Source organism: Globicephala melas, chromosome 3, assembly GCF_963455315.2.
Source record: "Globicephala melas chromosome 3, mGloMel1.2, whole genome shotgun sequence".
Lineage (NCBI taxonomy): Eukaryota > Metazoa > Chordata > Mammalia > Artiodactyla > Delphinidae > Globicephala > Globicephala melas.
In genome coordinates this window covers 69,368,284-69,377,398 of record NC_083316.1, presented here as the reverse complement: position 1 = coordinate 69,377,398, position 9,115 = coordinate 69,368,284, and positions in this window count along the sequence as shown.

Sequence of the window (9,115 nt, the reverse complement as noted above, 5' to 3'; positions counted from 1 at the left end):
CTAAATTGTTATCGATATGTCACTATAACGCACATGGGCCTATGAATTTCATAATACATTTTAAAATCAAACTAGCCACATAGAAGCCCAACAAAAAAATATTTGCCCTGGACTCTGTACACCCTAGGGATAGCCCTAGGTAGGTTTCCATGATTTGAATGGCTACTTATGCTAATAAGTAGAAAATGTATCCAAGTCAGCTTTTTGTCTGGTGGAACTAAGAGTTCCAAAATAATATAATCATATGATTAATTATTATAGTTCTCAAAATTTGTAAGTAACCAGGAAAGTAATAATTTAAAAATAATAACTCACATTTTATTGAATTATATTTCAGCTACTGATCAAATGTTTGATATATATTATTTCATTTAATCCTAAAATCTTATTATCCTCAATTTTTTTCAACCAGTTAACATGTCTGATGTTTCATCCTTAGTTAATATTTTTAAATATTCTACTGAAAGGTATGGGTAGATTAAAGCTTAGGGTAAGGAGGGTGTTAACGAAGAGGGGTGTATCTTGTGGATGTATTTGGAGGACATTGGATTCGCTCATAGATTGGAACAATGGACCAGGAACTGCAAAAACCAAGGTTTTCAAAGACATCAGGTATTGGAAGGAGAGATGTGAATGTCGTCCTCAGGACTCAGTTTCTTGCCTTCTTTTCTCTGGTTCATTCTTGTCTTTTATTTCCTCTGCTTAGAATTCACAGTCCATGCCGAATGACCACCACTGGCAACTCCTGGATTCATATCCTCATGTCTTCACCACTTGAGATAAAATGGCCTATCTCTCTAACTTATTTTAAATTACTAGGAAGGAGTCTGGTTGGCACAATATCTATCAGGTGCTCACTCCTTGGCACAGTGTACTATAATTTGCAACCTTTGCTGAATGGCAAGTTTAAATCCCAGAAGAGAAAGATGCTGGGCAAACCAAGCAAACAAATATTTACAACAATAGATTAGATCTATCTTTACTTTAAAATTATGACCTAATCTTACCAATATCGTTGGTTTAGTTTTTGCAAAGAAAGAAGTTCAACTGTTCCTCAAGTATGTAACTTGAATGCCATCTGGGAAGTCCGAACCTAAATAGCTAAGAGCCTCCTCATATTTTTGAGCATGATACAGAAGGTTAAAAATAATAATAATGCTCTATATAGCCAAGAAATATATTCTAAACACATTGTAGTTATCAAGGATCATGAACCCTAAAATATTCCTGTTACCAAAGAGGGATTGCCTGATAAGGCCAATAAAGGCAGTAGAGTTTTATTATTTATCTTTAATAAAAAACTATATTAAGCCTATCCAATGTCACAGACACACTAGTTAATTGATTCAACAGCATATTTGAATTTACATTAGAAAAGCAAAACCACTTGTTTGGGATTGCACACAAAAGCATCCATATTCTAATCACAGATTCTGATATCAAAGGTGCTCAGCTAAACATGAGCTCTTTGCAATGATGAACACTTTCAAAAACATTTTCATAAACTTGAAAACTTTGGCAACCTCTTTCACTAGAGGCCATTTTAGAAGACTGCTTTTGAAGGCTGAGTAAACATGACAGGACTGTATTTTTTTATGACTGTTTGCACCTATTGCCAGTATTGGCACCTTTTTATCAGAGTAACATCGAGATGTGTCAGTTCAAAAAAAAGTGGTTTCTACATGCCAAATGCCTCACTTTTATCCAAAAGAAAGGTATATGCCATAGTAAAAATTCAGGTCAAGGGAATGACTAGAGGGACATTTTATAGTTGTCTGGCATAATGAGTGCCAGCAGTGACCTCCACCTCTCCCCAAAACAAAATTGTATTGGGATAGATATTGATGGCTTGAAAGAGGCCAAGATTCCCTGGTAGCCACTATAAGCATTTATGTCAGCTGGCAGGCACGAATGGGGAGACAGTTGAGGGCTGGAGACCCCTTCTCTAGTTTCCCTGAAATCAGGGCTACATGACATTCTGGGGCCCCAGAATGTATTGTATTGTATTTTATCATTCTGCTGGCATAAAGATGAGTATATTACTATCTCACATTAAAACATTTTTTTGACCTGAAATTCTGATTTAAAAGACATTAAAATGTGTTCATGGACCACTAAAAGCATTGTGGCCACCAGGCACTGTGCCCTACCATGCCCAGTAGATAAGGTGGTCTTCCCCCAAACCACACCTCTTCTCTTCAAGAACATCCAACCTTGAAACTCTAGTTCAGTTAGGTTCTTGGCACTTCTGGGGTGAGAACTATCATAAGACCAAAGATTCTAAATGACTAGCCGTGAGTCCAAGGATCCACTAATTTAAAAAGAATAACTGAAAAGCATCATCACTCACAGGCAAGCAGTCCATTTTGCTGTTGACTTAAACACAAATGTTAGAGTTGAAAAATTTAGATGGAAAAGAAGTACAATGTAGAAGCAGCTATTCCTAGGAAAGCTTTCAAATGTTCCCTTTGGATCAAATAAGTTGGCAGAACACAGTGTCCACTTTAGAATATACTTAACATTTGTTGGTTAATCCAATGCCACATTCTGGAGCCCAAGCAACGAAAAATAAGCAAACACTTGGGAGCTGTTTGACAGAAATAAACATCCCTGTCTTAAGTAAGATGAAGCCATTTTACAGTATTCATTTAGTCATTCAATGAATATTAATTAGTGCTTACTGTATTAGTTGCTAGGGATATGAGCCCAAGCCTCAAGGAGTGAAAAACCTGGTGATTGTAGAGGCCTGCAAGTAATTCTGCAAGCTACGTCTTTGTGTGTTGGAAGGTGGGAGACGGTGATGACACTTAGAAAGGCAATGGTCAGTCTTTGATGGGGCTTGTTTGCCTTGTTAAGGAAGTTGATTTTATCCTAAAGTTGTTGAGGAGCCAGTGAATGATTTTAATGAGGAATGATGTGATTAAATTTATAATTTAGAAAGATATTTATAGTAGTAGTTTGGAGCACTGGTTTACAATCTTGATTTCAAGATTGAATCACTTGTGGAACCTTGAAAGTTGCCTATGCAAAACCTCACCCTGCAAAGATTCCTGTTCAATTAGTCTCAGGTAGGGCCCCAAAGAGAAGGGCTTTTAAAAACAGCCCAGGTGATTCTAATGTGCAGCCAAAGTTGGAGAACCACTGCTACAGGAGAGTGGGATGGAACAAGACTGCCCTATGCTAAGTAAGAGATAAAAAGGAACTAAATTAATAGTACCAGAGAAAACTGTATGCAGGAACAAAAAATTTGGTTGGTTGGATTTACCATGACTTATTTCAAAACGGTGAGTATAATAAAACTGGTGTCTCCAGGATCTAGCCACATAGCTCCACCATGTGGATGAACTGTGATGTATCAAATCAGCTGATTGCTTTTTTCCTTCAGATGCTGCTCGCTATAACATGAGAAAATTAGTAGAAATAAGTTAAAAAGCCAAAAATAATGTGTTGACTAGAAGAAAAATATGTATAGGCACCTGAAAAGATTTAGAACTCAAGTACTTCATTCAAATATGATATAATGCTTTACATATGAAATTGCTTTAGAATTTTCCCTTGGGCACAACCTTTATGAAAAAGGTATTTATTTGTGTTTATTAAGTCTAAAAATCTATTGAATTGTGAAATTATCACATTTGTTTTTGGGAAAAAGATTTGTAAAGAGTGTTGAAGACTTGAAATGCTAAACATTTATAATTGCTTTTTATCTTGATAGGATTCCTTGAAAGTAGCTTCATAATCATACCACTCTTATTCTTGGGATATACTGAAATAATTCAGGTAGAAATTTTAAAGTGATTAGAAAAAGAGCAAAATAAATTGATTAATTTTTATGACTGCTGGAAGTTTCTCATCTTATTTAACTACTCACATAATTCCCTTTAAAAGCTTGAAATGTGTGATTCTTAATGGCAAAATAAAACATCTTCATAGTCTGTAAACTTTCATACATGATTGGCTATTGTCATTTATCAATAACTCTTCAAGCAAATTCTGAAAATGAGATTATTAAACTAGTGAAATTAACATTGCATTTCTAATTCTCTAGCCTCCAGACAATTTGCTCAGTAAGCAGTTTTTCAGTTCATAATTAAGTTGTACTTTTCATCTCAAGGTTTGAACCAAGTTTAAAATTTCAGTTTTATAACCTGGTTTAATATATCAATTCAAAGATGTATACTTTACTTCAAAATTTTCTCTGTTTTCGAAGAAACATGATCCTTACCACTGAAATGTATCGAAATCTATCAAAGAAAAAAATAAATTAGTTCTAAAAACATGAATGGATAAGAATATTGCCTCACTGTGATGACATCCTGTTAACAAAAAATATCTTTTCTAGATGTGAGACAGTAATTAAGTCAATAAATATTTTTAGAATATCTGTCAGATGTAAGGTACTCTATGAGCATCACAGGTGACAGATGTCTAAAAACAGGATCCCTACTTCAAGAGAGTTTAAGTCTTTGAGGGGAGGTAAGAGAGTCACACTTCCAGGAGTCAAAACAAACGGATTACATAAAAAAGCCAAAAGAGTGAAGTAAACTAAGTGCGATGAGGAAGGAGAGATCACAGTCAGCTGGAATGGTTAGGAGAAGTCATAGAAGTAACAGGGTTTAAGTTAGATGGACCTAAAAGAAATTTCTATAGGCAGAAGGAATTTGGGGCATTGTAGTCAGGGACACTGACAAAAGCAAAAACTGAGAACTAGGATAGAGTTTGCAGGGAAGCAGCATCGGCCTCACCCAGGAGCATGTTAGAAATAGAGAATCTTGGTCTTGGCCTCCTGAATCCAATTTTGCATTTTAGCAAGAATGCTAGGTGATTTGTACTGACATTAAACATTTTAAAGCACTCTCTCAGAATATCATCAGTAAACTTTTTTCTGTAAAGAGTCAGATAATAAATATTTTTGGCTTTGCAGGCTGCTCTGCTACTTAGCATGAAAGCAGCACAGATGACACCATGTAAATGAAAAAGCATGGATGGGTTCCAATAAAACTTTATTATTGTGATAGTTAATTTCATGTATCAACTTGACTAGGACGGGATTCCCAGGTATTTGGTTAAACACTGTTCTGGGTGTGTCTGTGAGAATGTTTCTGGATAAGATAACATTTGAATTTGTAGACTGAGTGAAGCAGATTGCCCTCCTCAATGTGAGTGGGCCTTTCCAATCTGTTGGAGGCCTGAATGGAACAAAAGGAGAGGTAAGGATGAATTTGTTCTCTCTGCCTGACTGCTTAGAGCCTGGGGCGTTGATCTTCTCTTGTATTCACACTGCAACTTACAGCATTGTTTCTACTGGGTCTCCAGTTTGCAGACACCTGATCATGGAATTTCTCAGCCTCCATAATTACCTGAGTCAATTCCTTATAATAAATGTATATTATTATATCCTATTATAATATATAGGTGTGTGTATATATATATATATTCTATTGGTTCTGTTTGTCTGGAGAGCCTGATTAATACAGTTATGGACACCAAAATTTGAATTTCATGTAATTTTCATGTGTCGTGAAATACTATTTTTCTTTTGATTTTTTTCAACCATTTAAAAATTTAAAAACCATTCTGAGTTTGCAGGGCATACAAAAACAGACATTGGATGGATTTGGTCTGTGAGCCATAGTTTGCCAACTATGTCTTAGAACACTGAACATAGTAGAGATCCCGAAAACAAGTTAGCCCTTCAATTATTTTTATTGTCTAAATTCGAGATTCTACAACAATAGAATAATAATAACTATAGAGGTGTTTACTAGTCTATAGCCAAAGGATAATTTTTATTACTCTATAGCCAGGGATATTTAATCCAATAATAGGAGAATAATATTTTTCTTCACCTTTTTTTTTAAGCTAGTAGGAATGTGGTTATTAATTTTTTTGAATGGGTATTTAAGCATCTTCCATTTTTTTCTCTCACAAAGGCAACCTGGAATATAAATATGGTTTCCTTCAATCAACCTAACAGAAAAGGTAAAGACTCTCCATGATAAGATCACTGTCATTCTCCCTATTACTTGAGCTTTAAAAATCAATCACATTGAAGCAACTGGAATGGTAGTTCTTGAAGCTTATCCAAGTTCCCAGCATTAGCTGGGAACTAGCTAGAAATGCTAATTCTTGGGCCTGCCCAAGACAGGGAGGTGGGGTGGGGGCAGACAGGAGGGGTGGGGTGGGAGGAAGGACGGGGCCCAGCAGTCTACGTTTTAAAAGTTCTCCAAGTGGGTATGTTGAACATTAAAGTTTGAAAACTGCCAAACTCAAGACAACTATTGATAAGAATCCAGATTCCTGGGTTTCTACTCCAGACCTATTGAGTGGGAATCTCTGGTTTGCATTTTAACAGGCTCCCAGATGATTGTTATGCTCATTCATATTTGAAAGTCACTACTTTATAGAGTTGCTGCTTCTCTTTCATCCCACCACCCCATCCAGCCTATAAGACCTTTGCCAAGTCCTATAAATTTTACATTTGCAAAAACTTCCAAACCTAATGATAATCGTCAGAAAAACCTCAAATTTTTAAAAACACAGGTTCCCAGGCCCTGCTCCAGAATTCCACAGAAAAATGTAATATATAAATGTATTACATCTCAAATAACATGTTATATGATACATATGATATACATGCTATACTATCTGTCCATCTGGGAACATGGTGAGGAATTTACCCTTATAATCTTAAATCTGGTGTAGCTACTCAAGAGTAGACATTTGAGCCTCACTATTAGAATTGACCCCCTTGTTGTGTTTTAATATATTTTAATTTAGACCATATAAAGTCCTCATTATGAAAACAATCACAAATAATTTCCAGATTAAAGTTATGCAACTCTGATAATTTTATTCTCCCACTCAAAAATTTTTGACTCTTTTACATACAGATTACTCAACTTGATATTCAAGACGCTCTGCTAATCTTCTTACAAATTCATATCTCACTTAATTCACCTTCTTGTCCAGCCAACCAAGCTATGCTCTTTTTCTGGTCTCTGGATACACCTTGTACTTTGTGTTCCTCTACTTTGCCCAGTCACATCCCATCCACCTACAGCATGCCCTCCCTCAGTATCAATAACAAATACAAGTTCATACAAATGTTATATCCCCCAACTAACCTATTCCATGTGTCAGTTAAGTAATAACTAACATTTATTGAACAATTTGCAGAGGCCAGTCACACTGCAATAATCTTCACATGCAGTAACTAATTTACTCCTCAAAACCACCTTATCAGGTAGCTACACTACTTTCTTCACCATTCAAAGGATGAAACTCAGGGTAAAATAGATTGAAGTAGCTCTCCCAAGAATACTCAGTAGCAAGCAGTAAAGCTAGAATTCTGATTTCAGAACCTGAGCTCTGAAACACTAGATCTACTGAATCACAAATGAGATCTTTCCACCTGGTTAAATTGCTGTAAAACTGTGTTGGAAATGACCATATGGTACTTTATATAATATAGTTCTATTCACTCTTGATGAATTGGTATAAAAAAAGGGATAAGGTGGTAACAAATCACTCCCAGTCATGGTTGTAACAGAACTAAGGCCAACTCTGTTTATTCATTTGTTTGTTGTTTTAACAGTGATTTTAAAAAGACCCCACAGGAATTACCTTCATGTTTACCACATACCCCTGGCTAGCAGAAGAGACACTGAGCCTTTGGACTAAACCATGGCTAGTTGGGGCTGAATGAACCCTGGGTCTTCCATTGGTTTCAAGCCACCTAAAGGGTCTTATCTACACTAGTACCAGGTATCAGTACTCAGGGATAAGAAATATTATTACCCAGCTCCCTACTGGGCCCTACTCAAGGTTACTATCATTGAGAAGGGGCTGTATTTGTCTATGTCATAATCGTGCCACTACACTTTAAGGACCCTGAGGTAGGACTGCGAAATAGCCATTTTCATGTCCTCATTGCCATCATCACCACCACCTAACAGGTCTTCAGTATAGTGGTGATTTAGTAAGACATTTTGAATTGAACATGGATTTATAGAATTTGCTGCTCAATATGTTGTCTTTACACCTTAATTTTCAATAGTCCTAAAAAATAAAAGAAAAAATGTTTCAATTTTGGGGGGTTAAATTTAGATCAAGGATATTTTTTAAATGCTATTTCTTCTTTTTTTACTTCTTTTCCTTTAGTAGTACTCTGTTTTGGAGAAACTAGGTATTTACTGCAGGCAACTCCTTTTCTTCTCCTAGTTGTAACCTGACAACTGGTTAAAAAAAACTAGGAAAGGATATTAGAGCCAATGCTAATTGTATAAATCAAATAGAACTGCAAGGGGCTTAATTGTTTTTGAATATCGTTGCAATGCTATATTTAGAATGTGAGAAACCTGTGTCAGTAGCTGAAGGAGTAGTTTCATGTCAGATCTTAAAGTAAGAAAGACATTGTATGTTTTTGTGAGCATAGATGTGTTTTATTCCCATCTCCCACTACCACCCCTTTTTGTCTTTGTGGCCCTGAAAACTAAAACTATGAGGATATGAGTATGCTAATGTGTTTGAGAAATAAGAACTATAAATTAATCAGGGAACTTAATCATTTGTTTTATTAGACTGCAAAATTATTCCCAGTCCCACACATATTTATTGGTCACTCGCTCACCCTCCTAATTGCCCTTCTCTTCCTTTACTCCTAAGATCAGGCAGTCTGATGTTCTTTATTTTTCCTAAAACATTAAGATCACTGGGGCAGAGCCTGAAGAAGAGAGAAGATTGTCCTAAAGCAAGAGAGGAATTCCTAATACTCTCGTGGGAAACTTTGGCAAAGCATGTGGGTAAGTATAGAGCCTTTCCAATTTAATAACTGCAGCACAATGAAAGAGATTGTGTTTATGTAAACAAGTCACTGTAATCTTTCCTGTTAACATTCACTTCAGGGTAGTGCCTAATGAAATACTACACCTTTGTTTTCAAGTTTTGAATATTTCCATTACTCTTCTAGGAAGTTTAGATACTGTCTGTTTGGGTTTTTGTTTCATTTTGTTTTGTTTCTTTGTTTGAAATACCTCATTCTAGTAGCAGGGAAATTGTGATTTAAAGGTAATGGGGATGCCCCATCAGGAAACTTGCTCAAGCCTCTTAGATA